The sequence below is a fragment of the Patagioenas fasciata genome, chromosome 3 (genome assembly GCF_037038585.1).
Source record: "Patagioenas fasciata isolate bPatFas1 chromosome 3, bPatFas1.hap1, whole genome shotgun sequence".
NCBI lineage: Eukaryota > Metazoa > Chordata > Aves > Columbiformes > Columbidae > Patagioenas > Patagioenas fasciata.
The window spans coordinates 3815986-3834995 of record NC_092522.1 but is presented as its reverse complement, the minus strand read 5'-3'; the positions used below and the strand labels follow the sequence as shown (position 1 = coordinate 3834995).

The 19010-nt window shown below is 40.6% G+C and overlaps 1 long non-coding RNA gene across 2 annotated transcripts in view; it reads right to left on the bottom strand.

Annotated features, from left to right (window-relative positions):
- Nucleotides 1–19010, bottom strand: part of LOC136099312 (uncharacterized) — a 69673-nt gene that overhangs the window by 11931 nt on the left and 38732 nt on the right. For both annotated transcript variants that reach the window (XR_011738061.1, XR_010651071.2), the window contains exons 10-14: nt 5995–6214; nt 4689–5057; nt 1862–2744; nt 1063–1197; nt 687–879 (exon numbers count right to left, since the gene is read on the bottom strand). This is a non-coding gene — a long non-coding RNA (uncharacterized lncRNA). The remainder of the gene's footprint in view (nt 1–686; nt 880–1062; nt 1198–1861; nt 2745–4688; nt 5058–5994; nt 6215–19010) is intronic.

The following is a 19010-nucleotide window of genomic DNA, read 5'->3' as shown; positions in this document are numbered from 1 at the left end:
GTAATGGGGTAGGTTCAGCCACCAACTGCTGATCTGGCCCAGATCCCAGCTCGATAAGAGGGATACATGGCAGAGTAGCGCTCAGCAGCACATTTCCACGCACTGTTATTCCCAGCGAGACCCCTACTTTTGACTTTAGAAGAACTGCAAGAATTCAGTTCTCAGGATTTGACTTGCTAGAGGAGAAACTTTATCCTGCTTCCCTTGGTCACAGAGCAGCATTTCGACCTGCAAACTCAGAGCTCTGGAGAACGTGGAATTACTAAGATGTCTTCAATGCTTCCCAAAATGTTTTGCCAGGATGATACATCTTCACAACCAACAACAATGTAGCATTTCTCTTTCTGCTGTAGCAACTACAACATTCCCATTGAGGTGTTTGGGTGTTTGCTTCTCTCATAAAAGGAACACCAAAAGATCCCATTATTTTTCACTGACAAAGCTGAAAAGCTGTTCTCTATTCAATACCAATGAACACTAAGGGAAACCCCACAACCCCCATAACTTCAATGGTGCAAAACCTGCCTCCTCTTCTTTTTTCATCTCAATACAGGAAACAACAAGCAACCTTTCTTCTATGTATTTCAAAAGTTTAAACACTTCAGAGTAAGCATAGGAACTGGAAAGAAAACCACTGTACACTGCCTTACATACATCAATACATCAACATTTTTTCTGATAAGCACCTTCTCATTTCCAGAATCAAGATTTTTCCTTTTTATTTGTCCTTTTAAGCTTGGAGTTTAACTGTTCCTTTAAAAACCCAAACCATTTTGCTGTGCTTCATGTTGCTCGTTGGTCCTCTGGGTTTGCTCTGCCCCTCCATCCTGAGTTCCTTCCAGACAGGTTCGAGTCCTCCGCTTTAATTAACAAGCTGCGCTGGGTAGGGAGAAAAGACACCACATGCTCCATGTTAATTTTGAACAACAGATTTGAACGTATCTTCAAACCTCTGAATTCCTTTAAAATAAAAAGTTGTAAGCTTTTGAAAAAAATTCAAGACTGAAATTAGACTCGCTCAATCCACTCCCTTAAGGAGCAACATAAAGAGTTCACCTGCACCTGAATTTCTCCCAGCTGCTTAATGGCATTATCAGTTCTGGCAAATGGTTCCTAGGCAAGGGGAGCCTGGAGTTCAATCTGCTGTGTGGGTCACCGCAAAGACATACAGCTCATCAGCTTTTGAACAAATTAAATCTGTGGTCAGAGACAAAAATAGCATTGGTGAGTATCCAAGGCAGACTTCATCCTCATATTTGGCCCATGAAAAAAAACCAGAATATGGAGTGGTGTGCTATTTAAGCGAACAGGTATCGGGGAACTTTTAGGATGTTGAAAACAATGGGTTGTAAGCAGCAATGTGCAGTGGCTGTTCACTGACAGCACTGTGAACAACACAGTTTTCTTCATCCCCTCTATCAGAGATGTAAAGTTACATGGCAGTCACCTTAGGAGGTGCAGGACAGGAGATGCATTAGCAGAGGAAGGAATCAATTCAGTCAATAAAGGAATTGATACCTGTCTATAGTTAGAAAACACCTTTTACAGAACAGGCTGTTCTTCTGGATCATTAAGAAATAAGAGTTTTATCGAGTTTCTAAATACACAGATGCATGTATAATTAATATTGCCTAAGTGCCAGACATTAAGAGTGTTTTGGGATTTTAAACATTCTCTTCTTTTTTTTCTTTCCTTCTCAAGAGTGCATCTAACAGCCATGGGGAAAAGAACAGACATGTAAAAGTCATGAATGCTCTGTATAATAAGCAGGGGGCTGGTACACAACGCTTAAAACAGCAAACACAGAGACTACTCACAGCATCTACTGAACAGGAAAACAGGATTCAGTCTTCTGACTCACCGGAGGGTGGCAAGACAGTGACTTTCTGGCTCGAAACACAGGCAGGACCAACATCAGGTTGTTGTACTGGGAGTTCCCCACACCCACTAATGGAAATGAAGTTAAAGCCTCCCAATACAGACTGGGGAGGGCACCCAGCAGGTGGCAATCTGCTGATGGCAGTGACAGCAGAGAACGAGCAGGAGGTCCTGCTTCTCCAGAGGGCTCCAGGACAAGAATGGGGAAAGAGAAAGACTCAGTGTTATGGATAAAATATTTTCTGAACAGTGTAAAAGCACACAATCATTCCACAAAGGAATATCTGTCTTTTCACCTACTCCTTGGAAAAATATTTTAATAAGATGGTGTTTACAGCATGTGACAAACTTAGTGGTGTTATTCCAAGGAATCAGTTTTGTCGGCAGACCAAACAAGTAACCAACCATGAGTCTTGTGTTACCACTGATGTCATCAAGAACTGAAACACTGACAAACACCTGTGTTTAATTCTTTGGAAATACCCATTAAAACGCAAACTAAAATACCAAGCAGGCATAATCTATCCTATCAATACTACAGGTTCTTACCCCTGCACCTTGCCTCAAAAATAATAAGAAAATACGTGGTTGTTATAGACAGGAGGTAGATGCGACTCCATATAGAAAGGACAAATTCCTGTGTAGAATTCCCTTTGTCACAAAAACCACTCTAATGTACACTGACAACAAGCACAGGAAAATAAAAAGAAAAGTCACAATCCTCTACAGCTGAAGGGAAGAAGACTTACCTTAGGAAAAGAGACCTCTTCGTCCTCTTGGTCTGGAGGTGGCTCATGGTTGCACCTTTTCAGTTCAGCTTCCAGCTCCACAATCCTTTTCTGCAAGGCCTCTTTGCCTCTTTTGGACTGCAAAACACATTTCTCGTACTTGTTCCAGACCCTTCTATCCCTCTGAACAATCTGAACCTTCAAGTGCTTCAGCTGTGGATCTTTCTGAGGGGATCTCTGAAGTGAGCAACTAACTTGGATTTGTTTTCCAGTTTACTCTCTCCAGTACTATCAAAAGTAAAACTTCTAAACTCTGAATTTTACTGTATTCACCTAGGTAGTAAACCTGTTTCTCTAAGAAGCATTGAGAGAGTAACAGAGAACAAACAACATTTTTTTTCCCTTCTATATATAGGGAAACAAACTTGGAAGCTGCATGGCTTCTGTGGTCTATAGATTCACAATCTATATGCCAAATCCACAGCTTAAATCAAGGCCAGAGTCTATAGAGCACTTAGAAGGCTTGTAGTCTGCAATCACCTATATGCTTTTGAAAACGCCTCTCCATCCAGCCTTCCTAACCTTGCACTAACAACTGTTCACCCAGAAGTTGATTTGTGTGCAACTTTTCTCATTACAGCACAGCCCCAACACGAGCCCCGCACCATCGCACCATGAGCAGTATCCCTCCTGAATTATTGAAATAAGAAATGCAATAGTCTAATGGTCCTCAAGGCAGGGAGTGAATTTCCTCCTCCAGGCAACTCAAGTGTTCAAAATACCTCCCTTATGACTGGATGTGACTTACATATGTGCAAATGCCTATTTATTGCAAAAAGCACTAGAGAACATGGCCAAAGGTCTCCTGAAACTAATCCACACATAAAATAAGAGTTTGAGGTACAGGCTCCTCTCTTTCCTTCTCCACCTGGTAGTCCCTCTATCAACTGTTGTCATGTCCAGAAAAATCAGCATCTTCCACATCACCAGATTAAAGCAAAAAAAGGAAAATGACTTATTTTTGAAGCTGATGGAAACACTAGGATTTTTGTAACAGATTAAGATAGCCTGCAGAAGGAAAACAAAATAAAATTAAACACCACCAACTGAATTAAGCTAATTTTTTTATACAGTCTTGTTGCTCATGACTAACAAGCAGCCTCAAATTTACCTTGCTCTTATGGAGCTTTTATAGATTTCAATTTGTACTGAAAAGTCAGAAGTAGGAGTCTGAAATGAATAGAATTACGCCCTCCAAATGTAGCACAAGCAGCATGTCCATGCACGTCCCTGCTTGCTGTTTCTTAGAAGAACACAAAGCCAACCACAGTTCGATTACAATTAGTCTAACGGCTAAAATTTTGGTTTTACCTTTCTTACATTTGGATTTTCAAATAACCCTTTTATTTTTTTCCTCTTGGATTCTTGTAAACAGAAAATGCACAGTTTGTCTTCCATTAAAACAGAAATAGCAGAAGATCAATAAAGATTTTAATCATCATCATCATCAAATCCAATATGTCTCATGGAACCATAATTTATACTTTCCACGGAGGTGATTTTCTACTGGTCAAGCCAGTAAAATACTTTCTTCATAAATAACTTGCAGTTACAACGTCAAATACAGCTTCATGAAAGCATCTGTCTGTAGAATTAGCCACATAATAAAGACTGAATGACACTAGAGAAGTATCGCCCATTAGACAGCAAGTGTTTTTGTCAGAAAGCTTCACATCTGCTACTGAACTACAATGAATTTAACCTAAAAAAAGAAAGGTAGCCTACTATTATTTCCATACATGCTGCCATAGGATTATCAGAATTAAGGAGTCTCTAGAGTAACACCACAGCATCACAGCGTTTTGATTTCTAAATCCCCATTTAAGGGCTTTGACTGATATTTAATGTTCAGGCTCCAACCCAGGGTGAGAAATACCCAACGTTACTTCCATTTTCTGTCTTCAATCTAGTCACGCGTCTTGCAACATCCAGGGGCAGGACAGCAAGTTATATCCAGTTTGACATTATGCAATTACAACAAACTTTCATCTCCAAACCCTTAAATGGCAAACTATTACTTACCAGCTATGGGCCAACTGAGAGATGAGATGGGGAAAAAGCATTGTCTTCAAATAGCACTTAGGTGAGAGACCAAACTCCACACAGCTGTAGAGAAAAAGGAAGGATGCCAGAGTTCTTCTAGCACACCAATTTTTGCCTTCATGGTAGTTCTATCCATTTTTTAACTCAATGGTGAGTTAAAACATCAAACTCTTCTAGAATGCATGATTTCCCATGGAACAGTGTAAGAAGGCTCTGATTTTATCTGATCTATATTTTACTTAATAAGCAGTGCCTTGCATTGAAAAAGTCTTCATAGTTTGATCCATTTCACTCCACAGACACAGCTTCGTACTCAAAAGCAGCGAGGAAAAGCAGTTTCCAGGGGAGCTGAAAAAAATAAAAGGTATAAGTTTTGATACTAGCAAAGGCTGTTCAATAGTTTCAGGAAGAAGGAGCAAGATGTCGAGGCACTTGCTGTCTTTTCACAGCCCTTCCAAGGGTTTTTCTTATAAATTTACCCATATTAAAAAAGCAACAGCAGCAGTAATGCTCATGACAGAAATGGTGGGATTAGCACACCAGGGAAAGCATTTTGGAGTTAAGAATGCTGAAGTGGAGAAATATATATTGTATTATTATTCCTAGAGCGCTTACTAGGGAATTATTAGCTAACACGAGGAAAAGAGTATTTCTGTAGAGAAGAAAATGACTATTTTGCCATGGTCTTCAGGGGATCATCACCCAAGGACCATGTTCTGCTTTCTTCAATAAAATAGCCCAAAACATCTTGTATTTCTGTTCCTGACAGTACCCAGAGCTGGACTGGGCTCCTGTTCACTTCTGTCCAGAAAAGATCCCAAACGAAATGATGTTTCTAGAATCTTAACCCAAATTTTCATTGCTGGATGGCAAAGGTTGGCATACAACAAAATAGTCCGGATTAATTGCGTCTACGTAGAAGTACTTCATGACCACTGAGTCCAAAGCTGTGCTAGGAACTACGTCATGTAAAAATCGTTCCCAAGCATTTATAATCTAAGCAATGAAGGCAGAAAATGCTATGCCCTTATTACAGAAAAGCCTTACAGGCACAGTATAATGTATTTTAATAAGGACTTATCTGTTATTCCAAACTGATTTTATCAGTGCTTTTACCTTTTAATCCAAAAAATATACTGCAGTGTGACTAATTCCTCCCAGGGAAGAAGAAAAGGAATTAACAACAGTGCCTCTTAATATGAACAGTCCTTCTTAATCAATGCTTTACTGTTTTATTAAAACTCCTGCTACTAGGCAAATGCCCAAGTCCAGATTCAAAACATACCTGCAGGTCTCCTTATTGCAATATGATTTTCAATAGACAAATACGCATTTTCAAGGCTTCTTTTAATACATTAAAATATATACATCCTTTATGCCAGCAGTATCCTATATCAAACGCTGACGGGGACACTTCTGTGCTTGTAAAACTGCGTCAGTAATATTCTGTCCAGCTGTCTTCAAAGACTTATGTGCAATTTTGGCCTTAAATGCAAAATTAAGGGCTGTGAATAGATAAAATGAAGGAGACATTCCATAAAGTTCTGCAATCCAGGAGGAAATCAATGCACCTGATGTTTATAATATAAGGTAAAGAATTTTTAAAGTCAGAAGCGAAAAGCTTGGAATTTCCTTTAATGAAGATTCCTGTCTCAAGCTTATATCCTCAACAAGAAGAGAATGAAAATGTAGCAACATGTTCAGACCAAAGGGGATAAATAACCACAGTGAAAACACTAAATATTAGTATTCAGAAGGCACAAAGACTGACCATAAACTGATCAGTTTAGGTTAGCTTTTAAAGTGATAAGGAAGTGCAATAATAAACCACCTCCCAGTAGTAAAGATGAATTAGATCTTGCAAAGCACACTAAAAATGACAGAAATAAGTTCTCCACACTTTAATAGGCCAACAGAAGGAAAGTAGAATTGAAGCTGGGGTTAGGGGAAATAAAGCTAAGGGGAGATCAAAGATAAGCAATGAAAACAAACCGGTTTCAAAATTAAGCTAAAACCTTGAAATCCCACATGACCATCTATATGGATAACGGTGGTAAGCAGGACAAAGGCTGGAGTGGGAACATATACAGAGATTACCGCTTCTAGATGGAGGCAAAACCTAAAGATCTTAATGCTTTTAAAAAGAAGTGCTAGGCAACCTCCATCCCAGGCTTCTAGAACTGCCATATCAGGTTACAGATCCAGGAGTACACAGTGAAAATAATTTGGGGGTAGTATCACGTGATGAGAGCTGCAAATATTGCATCTATATTAAATAAGTGAAGGGAAACGTGAGAGTCAACCATGGATCTGTCAGCCTAGCCTTGATGGTATGCCAAGTTTAAAGACTATATCTTTGTTTTTACAAAAGTATCTAAGTTTAATATGAAAAATGAGATATAATACAACATAGATCTGTAAAAGACAAGTTCTCCACTAAACCAGGCATTTGTCTTATATTAGATCTACTTCATCACCTGTATTTAGAAGAATCACTTTTCTTGTCAGTCTGGACTTGAGAAAAGCTCTTCAGATACACAGAGTATAACCTTTTACAAAGCAGCCATGGGGCCAACACTCCCATTTACTCTGTAGAAGGAAACATTTAAATGGCTACAAATATGCCTTACAGGTCACTAGTTATTAGGAGGTAGGAGTATTTCCTCTATTTTTCATGTACTGAATCTAAACACATGGGAGCCTGAAAGCCAGTGTTCCTGGACACTACCATGAAATAAGTAAATAACTAAAATAAATCAAAATCCTGCCCCTAGAAATGAAATAGAAATCAGGTTTCTGAAGTCCTATCCAGATTCAACTCTATAGGCAGAGCTGAATTATATAATCAAGGAGTTCTGTTCAACAGCTGATATTCCTGATTTAAACAGCACCACAGACAAAATAAGATTTCAGTATTAATAGCAATTTCTGCTTTTTTTGGACTGATAAAGTGTTAAGACACACACACACAAACCAAACTAACATTGTGAAGTGCCTTGAGAAGAGATTACATCATTACTACAGACCATCTGCTAGGAAGAACACGGAGCAACAGATGATGAGCCAAAAGATCACTTCTGGCACAACAGGGGAGAGTTCCACCGACTTCAGGAAATTCATCCCAATGTTTCTGTATGTTACACGCGAATAAGATGACACACATTACAGAGGTGAAGCAAGGTTAAAACCACAAAGATTGACGTAGTGTACTCATTTAAAGCATTTTTTTTTCTTTTCACCACAAATATATTTATAGATGCTAAAAAAATCAAGATTGTGACAGCTACTCACATAAGTCAATATGCTAAAAAATAGGATATTTCTCCAGAGATAAGAAGGAACATATGGTCCTTATTGCCAGCTAAGGGCCCCTTTTAAAACAATTTTCTTCAATCTGATTTGCTTTACAATTGTACTAAATCCTGCCATGATTGCTCTCATAGAGCACTTGCAGAATTTGGCTTCCCTTGAAGACGTATTTTTTCCTTCCCCTAGTTAGCGCCTTTATTATTGATTTTTAGATAATCCCTGCAGTTACTAGAGAAAGGTCTTGGCAAGTTTGCCTAGGGGCCTGTGGATGCCTATTACCCTTATCAATAGAGCATCCTTTCAGCCCCTTTGCTGCCATCCTCCGTCACTCGCTGCTGGACTGTGCACGGATTCTGTTCAGGGACCAGCAGGGAGAACATTTAATATCCTCTCGCTACCAAACAAGAAAGGCAACAGCTGCCGGGCTCAGCAGATGCTCTGCTCAGGGAACCTGGCCCAGACCAGGGCCTGGCTGGACCCCGCTGCAGAGAACTAAGCAATTCCCCCCCACCACACCATGGCGAAATGTGCCATGAGAAATCTGGCCCATTTTGCCCTCTCCTTATTGGAAGGAGATTACACTATTTGAAAAACCTATTTAAGCAAAGCAGAAGAACTGTAATCAGGAAAGTGCTTTAATTAACATCTCTGACACACAGAGGTCATATCAGAAACTGGGACAGGGGGGCAGTTCTTTTGTCGGAGAAATAACAGACTAAATATTCTGTTAACAAATAGAAATCACACCCCTGAAGACAGGGCTACTAGCAGGTAAGCTGCTTTCCGAGAACTAATTAATTGACTAAACTGAAAAGAAAAGCTCGAATAAACTTTTTTTAGCTATTAGTGTAAAATTCAGAACTAATACCAGCCTGTGTTATATGGGACTCGACCACAGCTGCTGCTCCAGCAACAGGATTAACCACAGGGGCTGCTTACTACAGAGGGTTGCTCCGTGACTGTCACTGCCAGCTTTGTTAGGTGAACCACTAAGGTTAAATTACTTTTGTTTGCTTTTAAATTGAGAAAACCATCAACTGTGGATTTTTTCCTCCCCTTTTTTTTAAGAAGAATTGGATTATAGTCCCAAAATTTTTCTCCAAGTAAATGCCAAATCTCAAAAATCACAAAGCAAATACAAGGATGCCAAGGCTATAATTAAAACATTTTTATTGATTTGGGATTGGCAGTCCTGTTCAGAAGATGGGGCATTCACACTTTTGAGTGAAGACAGGGAGAGAAGAAAGGAGCTGTGCTTTATCTCCAAAACCAGGTAACAGGCTCCTTTAAAAGAAGCTGCACTCTCCTTAGTCTCCAATTGCTCCAACTCCCACTCCAGAACTGGGACAGAAATGCTCAGGGTTAAAAGCTTTTCGCCCTTCCTCCCTCCCTCCATGGCAGGAGATGAGATGACAAACTCAAACCCTGGCCCCAAGCCAGCGCCGTAAAAGGCAGCCAGAAGTGTTGCAGGAGGAAGATGGCTGGTGCCGGGACCTGGCTGCTGCCCAGTTTGCTCTGACAGCAGCCGCTGCGATCCCAGGGCTGCAGAAACCGCTCAGCACCGCAGGGAAAAGGGAGTGTAGGCCGCTCTCATCTGGGGCGGATTTAACATCTTTATCAGTAATTTTGCTGGCTCTGTTCTTGCCCTGGCTTGCTCAGGTTCAGCAAGGCTGGTACAGAGCTGGATTGCGAGTTGAGCAAACAAACACCCTTGCAATTCAGAGCTCCTGCTTTTGTTCTGAGATGAGGAAAACCGCGAGTTTTCCACTAGCATGAGTACAGCCAAGTGTGGGCTGCAATCTGACAATGAGTGAGCAGAGTTTAGTGTCATGGAAAGTAGAGGCCTTTTGTTTTGGGGTTTGATTTAGGTCCCTTAAATAGGTGCTAGGACTTCGGGGCGCCAGTCACAAGCCCGGGTTTTGCTCCTTTAATGCCACAGTAGCCCAACGTACAACAAACGTTCACATTACTTGTTAGCACAACAGCATGGAGTTACCTGGCAATGGTATGTGCCAGTGGCCAAAAACCTGAACTCACTGGTCACTGAAAAGCTGTTACTGGGGACTGAGCCAGCTGACAAGATCAGTGGAATTCCTACTACTGCTTCTCTGTGGATTCACATGAAAAAGGAAAAACAAACCAAACAACTCAAACCAAAGCCACAAAAAGAAAATCAAACAGTCCAGGAGATCAAACAGGCATTTTTTTCCTCCCCACAGTAAAAGTCTTTGTTAAATTATAAAAAAGAATTTAAGCGTTTGACAAGAGATTGAAACAACAAAACAACCACTGGTGCATGGAGATGTTTTTGACTAAATCGAGTGGAGTTTTGTTTCCTACCCAACATATAAACCTCTGGCACTCTGGGGAATAGAAACAGAGAGGCTGACAGATTTAACTCTTGCAGCACAAGGGCTTTCGCTATAACGTGATACCAAGACAATAAGACTGAAACCTGATCCCAGTGTGACTTTCCTACATTAGAATGCGAATCCTGTTACTACCGCACACTCTAAACACCAATAGCTAAAGTGACAATTCAATTCTACAGTATATCTGTTATAATAAAATAGTCTCATCTGAGAAGAGACTCTGGGTTTATTTATAGGCAAAACAGCTGTTTTCTGCATTCCATGACCTAGGCTGAGGTCTCCTCCAAGTTCTGCACGTACCAGACAAGAGTGCAGAGTTACCTTGTGTGGAAGCAAAACACAGAGTCCCTCGCCGAAGCATTGAACGGTGCCTTTTCCACTGCGTGCTGATGCTTCCTGTGGAACACAGATTTACTGGCCATTTTCTTTCATCACAAGAAAAGGGCTGCTACTTTGGTGACGGAGGGAGACTAACCCGTGTTAACTTGAGTTGGTTCATTTTGGAAAATAGAACTTAAACAGAGACTTTCCACAGTTGCCTTCCTCTCAATTTCCTTCCTGACACGTTCATTAAATGTAAAACAAGAGCGATTAATAGCCTCCAGCCACATTAGTCCATTCATCCAGATAAGATGAAGATATGTTGTTCATCTTGACACCAATATCTAGGTAAAATGATTCTGCTTATAACACCCGTGTACCCAGATGCAGTAATTTTCTACTGCTGCTCACTGTCATCTATCCTACTACATCGCTACATGCAGCGCATCCTGCTGTGCACCTGCCACTTTGAACCTGAAGTATAAAATATTATGTATTTTTGTTAGTTAATATTTGGTACATTAATGTGCATTAGTACAAACAGGCAAAAATCACATTGTTGCATATACAAGTGTCTCCTGTGTAAAGATCCACAAGTTATGAGGGCTGGTTTAAACACTTTTTCCATATTATCTTTATTTGTTCTTAAGCAATTATATTCAGTACAGCTGGAAGTTCCTTGCTCTGGCTAAACATTTATTCTTATAAAGATTTGCGCTCTTAAATCTTAGCATTGAGCTAGTCTATACTTCTCCCCTTTTATATTTTTAAGTTAATAACCTTTTAGAGGAGTTCTGCATCGTTTATATAGATTCATTATTGCTTTTCTCTCTTAAAATCCACTTCTGGTCTAACATCTTTGCCTGGATTTCAAATGCCAAATGTGAATCAAGAAATACTCAAAGATCAAGACAGAGAATAAGACTTACTACTACTTACAGTTTCAAACCGAATCTCTACACCATCATGAATAATCCCAAATGAACTGCCAACACAATATATCTTCTCAAAACAGAATATTTAAACACATACTAAGTAAAAGAACATGGAAGCCTGGTTGCTGGCTGTCATACTTTGGACTCTTCAAATAAATCTGGTAATATTCATCCATCCAGTTACATCTGCTCTGTAGTTTATGGGGCACACAAAACGCATACAAAGAAGCACAAAATGATACATGTACACACTCAGGTTTTAACACTGATTTAAATTATCAGTTTAAATAAACCAGGCAAGTTTAAGCACAGACAAGCCCTGCAGTGTATTTTTACTGAACACATATTAAAAAAACATTGTGTGTGGGGGAAAACCTCTAAGTTTTAACTATTTCCCCCCCCCTCTTCATTACCCAACCATACTCATCCTGTGGCTCAGATAGCATGCACGTTTTGAGCTGAGCCATTCAGTTATCTGGATGAGTTTTCTGTAAGCATTTTCCTACGAGGTGTAGCATCTTCCTACAGGTAGGCAGCACAGCCTTCACTACTACCCACTGCCTTCTTGCTGTGACAGCCAACAGGTGCTTTAAGTACTGCCTGGGCTAAGCCTGGACTAAACTGAAGGGCAGATGGAAGCGGTTCCCAGCTGGCTCCAGGATGAGTACAGCAGGAAAGACTGACAGGCAACTTTTCCCAGCCCTCCCCTCGTGTTCTGAGCGTCACTCTGCTCAGCACAAGCCATGGAAAGTGTAGGATGTGGCCCCAAGGTTTGTAAACTTCATTCCAATCATAGAGACTACATCCAAACAGGAGCTCTGTCTGGCTTTTTCTTCTCTCTGTTTTCTCTGCTTTCTCAAAAGCTGAAACCAACTCCTTGGCTCTTTTTTCGTGCAAGGCTGCCAGCTTCTATAAACGGATCCAAAACCTGGCAATCAGCACACAGAATTCTGGTTGCAGTATCCCTGCTTTGCTGTCTATTTTTGTAGCCACTTATTTCAAATGCTTGCAACCCAAAGGTATTTTCTTTAGGTTACTCCATCCTAAACAGCAGATAAGATAAACTCCTTCTGAAAAGATTCCAACTATCCCTCAGGTGATTTGTGCTACACGAAAGAGACTTTGTGCTACACAAAATCTGCACGTCAGTATCCTGCACACAAAACCCATGCTAATTTATTGAGTTCCCTTATCTTCCTCCTTTCTCTCTCAGCCAATCCAAGGCGTGCCAAGTTCACGGTGCTTCCCCAATGCTGTCCTGCTGTTCGCTTAACTCTTCCAAAGGGAACATTCTCTGCATCTATTTAGCAAGATGGCTTTTAAAAATAGGAATGCAAAACCCAGTGCTGCGTTCAAGATAGGCATGGGAGATACAGCAGGTGCAAGTATTCTCTTACATGGCATTTTCTGATGATACAACAAAGAAAAGCTTTGCAAGTGAAGGGCTTAGAGGGACTTTAGCCCTTTTACACCAGTCTTTGTGCTGCTCACCTGATATCCCTCCAGGGAGCCAGTTCAGGAAGCCAAATGATCAGAAACAAATCCCACAACAACTTTTCTGCCAGTGAACTTGCTAAACTGTCCCATCCGTTGTTCAGAGCAGGTGCGAGCCAGGGGCTGAGCCTCCTGAGGGGCAGTTTGCCATCCACATACCCATCTAGAGCTGCAAAGCAAAATTTCATCTCCTAACGTGCAAGCATTCATACCTTGGAGCACCCTTTTGAAGGCAATACACCAGCAAAAGTCACCTTTGGAATTCTCTCACGTGCATCTTTCTTTTGTCCTGACTTGGTGGGCACCACAAAGAACACCAGCACTGAAATTATTTGTGTGTGCTTCATATGTGCTATTGAATTCGTTATGCTGTTCAAAAGGCTCACAGAGAGCAATAAGCAGAATAAGGTTCCTGGTTGAAAAAAGAAACGTGGGAAAGGGAAAATAATTGCCTGCTGAAGTATAAAAGATTTTTACTATAAAATAATAAAGGTATCATTTTCAAATAACATAATAGCACCTCAGAATATAAATGCTATAAAAGATTACTTGAAAAAGATATAAGTTTTCCCAAGGGTCAGCAGTGAATAGAAGTCATTCACACAGTTTTTCTTTATAAACTCTCCCTTACAGTTTTGTTTTCAAAGACCCCAAAAACCTTCTTGCCTCAACATTCTGGGAACAGGCTTCTCATCTCTTACAGCACAATAAAACACCAAATCTAAATGAAGCTCAGCTCCATTTACTTTACTATCAGGGAAGATAATGCTGCAAGCTAACAATTTAGAAGCGAGTTTTGGAACCAAGACAACGCCTATTTGTAAACAATTATTAAATACAAACTAATTATGTAATTGTTTCCAGTTTTCTGGAATGCAATTTGCCTTCCTAGATTCCCCCCCCCCAAACTGTATCAAGTACTAGGAAGTTCTTAGTGTCATCTTTCAAGCTTCACAAAATGTACCAAAATGGGCTCAAACTACAGATTTATTTTTCTTAATAACAGAATGATGTAGGCACACCAGTGATTTTCTAATTCCTTGTGCCTAAACATTGTTGAACTACCCAGAATTCAAAAAGTTTCCGAGATGCTGTATTTACTAATGCTGACACAAAGGCAAAAAGGCAAAGCTGCCTCCTCTAGTCTTCTGAACATCAAACAAGAATAAATGCAGCCAAGAATTAGCCCAGAAATTTGGAACTAGAAGATGTGCATTCACATTTTAGTCTCATTATGGTCGTAACAACAAAACTCCCATTGAATGTCTTCAGCAGGTACAGGGGGTTCATCTTCCCTCCAAAACCATCCTGCTTCAGCCACTAGACACTCACATTTCTAGTGCTGTGAAGCACTGGATCTCAAATCCAGCAAAGCAAATTACTGAATACTTTCACAGGACTGCTCTGCTTAGTGTTGGCAGCCAGCATGCCTGGAGTATCAGACATTTCTCACTCTCCTTCCTTTCCTTATTTGACTTTGCTGACCCCATTTGCGACATGGGGAATCACATCCTGTCCTCAGGCTCTCCAGTTCTACCCAGTCCTTACTCCCGCAGACATCCCCACTGAGCCTGGGGGATTTATTTAGGGGCACAAGGCTTCAAAGAGGTTTTGCACCTTTCTAATCGAAAGAGATTCACTGTAACCTGCATGTCGTCTCTGATCAGTAAGACAATTCTCTTAAAGTTCCTGGCCAGCTTCAGAGACTCCTCATGCTGTGAACTTAATTGATCATTTTGTTGGCAACCTGGAAAGTTTATTTAATTAGCAGTTCTGCTCAGCTATTAAGACAGAACTGACCTCTAGAACACCTGAGTCCAGTTTCAACAGAACTCACGATTCTTACAGCCTGTCCATCAACAAATACAAAATATGAATTTAACATGCATGTTATTGAAATAACCTGTTAAGCATTAGGATACGGGCAGGAAGCAGTGGCTTGAGTGATATTTTCTCTTTCTAACACATCTAGTGGAAGCCTGAAATTATTTTGCTAGTGAGACAGAGGCCACTTTTGTACGTAAAAAGAGCTGTAAAAGAAAAATACTCTGATTCCTCAGCACTAAGCGCTTAAGGTTGTTTAAAAATAACTGATAAAGCCTAACAACCCAGCACGATACCTTTCTATTCTTTCCAAGCAGGTAACGCCAACACTTGCAGAAGCAGCTTTTATTTTGGTACATTTTTTTCATCCAGCTTTTACAATCCATTGTTGTTACTTGTTCTAGACATGTAAACAGCAGTGACCTCTATGCAAGAAAGATTAGCTAGGTAAGTTTAGGTGCTCAAAGTGAGGGGAATGCTCTGAAGTTTTGGATGCAAAGTACCAGCACTTTAAAACAACCTATTATTCTGCTCCTCTATTCTACAGAGCTTACTACAACATAAACACTCAAAATAACCGGCAGTATAAAGTATTTCCCAAAACAGGTGTTATTTCAACTGCTCAAAATGCCTTTAAAGGCTATCCAAATGCAACTCTCCACTTTAAAACAAACAATAAAATCCTTTTCAGAAATGCTCAAGTTGACAACAGGAGAGTGATGTCCCTCCAAAGAGGATTCAGCCTTTCAGCAGATGGTGTTTGTTTAGTTAAAACACAGCAGGAAGGACAATACCTGTAATGATCTTCACTTTGTTGCACTTTTTTCTTACAAAATACTGGTCCTACCTAAAAGGGAACAGTCAGATTTGAACAAAAGGCTTAATAGCTCACATTAAACTAGGATCAATTATAGCGCCTGCCAAGCAGCCACAGACAAAGGAAGTTTGTGCAATGGATATCACCAAACAAAACCAAAAGCCTGTGTGGTGGAATTGCTGCCCCTGTTTGGGAAGGGAGAACAGTTGGGGGCAGTTTCCCCAAATTCTCAGCAGGGGCCTGGTGCAAAACACACCAAGGCCATGGGAAAGGATCCTGAGGCTTTTTGGGCTCAGATCAACCCTGTGAGACTCAATTATGCAGGAGTTGTTGGACCATGGCTTGGGTGAAACACCAGGGATGGGTAAGTGCTCCCAGGCTGTTGTGGTGACTCCTCACCTGCAAAAAGCTCCGCCAACAACAGTAAAGAGAGGACTCATCTGCTTCCACAGCCACATCACATTCAAGGGGGAATCCCTGTGTCTGCAGAGATGTCCCTGTAGCCTGTCTCAGCACTCAGCTAAACAGCAAACACATCATATTTATTATATTATTCAGAAACAAAAATACAACATTCATGCAGCCTAAACCAGAGCAACATCCATAATTCCTGGCATTTGACCACACTGTACCTGTAGCCAGGTTCAAAGGCAGGGAGCAGCAGTCAAGCATCCCTGTCATTCCGAGTACAGAACCACGGGGGGAGAAATCCATGCAGGACTGTCCGTCTGTCTATGCCAGAGCTACTGGGAGAGAGAGGGAAGAATTTTCCTTCTCAGGGTGGTCCAGGGGAATGAAGGGGTAATTCAGAAGCAGAGAGAGATTAAATAACTTGTTTGTGACCTGACGACTCAGTAGAGCAGTCAGACCAACACCATACCCACTACCCTACTGCACTGCAACATCTGCTTGTGACAAGAAGATATACATTGCGTGATATGACAAGCAATGTTTGCATTATCCTTGCCAAATTATATTAAAAAAAGGACAGACCAAAGTGAATTATCCCTGATAAGAAAAATAAGTCTCCTAAAGATGGACATTTCAAGGCCTGCATTCTCAGATCATGACCCAGGTGTCTGGAATAAATATCATGATGTCTCAAACCAGCGTTTCCTTGAGATGCTGCGCCAGCAGTCACCAGCACATCCAGCATGTGAACCATGGACTCGGAGAAAGGGGAGGTACAGCAGGCAGAAGACAGTGCACACAATTTTGTGTGGGACACTAATAAATAATAGCTGCTCGTACCATTGTTATGAAGCAGACAGGATCCTGAATTGTACTTGTCCTCAGAATATATTTGCTCTTGAGCTCCAACAAAGAAAGCACTAATATATATGATTCCCAGCAGCTCTAAGGCAACATGACTTGAGAATGTTATTAACAAGTACATCAGACGATGCAGAACTACTACAAGTATATGAAAATATGGACACTCTACCATTGATTCAAATCTCCACATGGAGATCTTGCTTCACCAGACTAAAGGCTAACAGCTAGTAACAAACCAAAAATATGTCAAGGTTTCTTCCTCCCAACCGTTGCTTTAACAGTGGTAGGCAAACATTCACTTAAGTTATATTGCTAACAAATACATTTTCTCCAGACGCTTTTATTTTCAAAATAACCTCTTAAAAACAAAGAGAAAGGACTACATTTAAAGGATGAATAAATAAACTATTATTATTATCATACAGTGTTCTTATATCCCACTGATGTGAGTAAAAGCCAAATTTCCAAGGAGGAGGAAGGGAACTAATAACACACTTTTCAGCACTTCCCATAAGCATTATTTTTATTGTAGTGATGGAGAAAAGCAGCAGATCACAGAGTACATAACAGGAGGTGATTTTAAAACGGGATGATGTCCACCAATAGTTGTATTTGCAAGCCCCCCCACGCTAGCATCGAGTCACTGCACTCAAGAAAGCAGATGGCACTTTCCCTGGATCATCTTTACAGTGCCTTCACGTACTCGCTCACCAAAGGCTCAATCTTTCCACTGGGTGTAGAGCTGCAAGTGATAGATATTTGTCTGATCCGTCCTAGGTTCATGACGAAATTCAAGTAAGAATTTTTGGAATGGTCTCTTTGCGAAACCACATAAAAGGGATATTCTCATTCACTTTCAGATTTAACCACGGATCTAAGTAGAGCGAAGGGAATTTTCAAGTTTTCAAAGACTGGCCCTGTTGCCACAGAGGAAGAAAATGGACTGACTTTCATCCTGCAATTCAGATGCTATGAAGCCAAGCAATAGGAACAGGAGTAGTGTATCTGCAGGAAGAGCTGCAGGCCAGGTGTAACTAAAACTAGTTCTAACGCATCCATTCCTCCCATGATTTCATGGAAGGTCCTGTGGAACTAGGAAGAAAACAACACAAAAACACAGATGCGAAGAAAATAGCGACATAGAGACATATTCTTAGTTTTGAAGCAGTCTAGCACACAACGTACCTAAAAAATGTACCTCACTCCTACTGCAGCTCTTCCTACCAAATGCAATCAAGTCTTTCACCTTCACAAAGATTAATTGTGCAGCACAGCTGGAGTCTGAACTCACAGCAATCTCAACAGCTACAGCAACTTCTTAAAAATCTGAAATTGACCTGTGATCACGCACAATTGAAAATTGTGAACTAATTTCAAATTTTCTCACTCGGCAGTTTCTGTTACATTAGTATCAATGATCGCTGCGAACGTTTGGAAAATGAAAATCACACAACTTGAATAAAATTCCTATGCATGGGTACTCACAAGGGAACAATGAGAAGTACTTGGACAACACAAGGTCTGTCTTCTAACAGACCTATTCCAATAAGGACGCCAGTTAATTAAAAAATGTTCATCCCTCACTGGAACAGGCATTTCTGCAAAATCAAAAGAGTGAGCGCCATAAAGCAAACAAGGAACTGAGGGAGAGGGGAAGAAACAGTAGGACGAGTGAAAACGCAGAGTCTGGGAAAGGCCAAAGCACCACAAAATGAAACAGCAGGTCAGAGAACAGAGAAAGAACAGACACAGGAGGTCATGGTTTTGTTCAAATGTTACTGAAAGTTTGGGGTTCTCCGACGACCTTGATCATCGGTTGTTTTAGTTGCTTTAGAGAAACAAAAATAAAACAGGAAATTCCACAGTTGCCTGCATGAAAAAATGTACAGAAGAGAAGGGAAGTCACAAACATTTGAACGATTTTGGCAGAAACACAAGTGGAAAAACTGAGTCC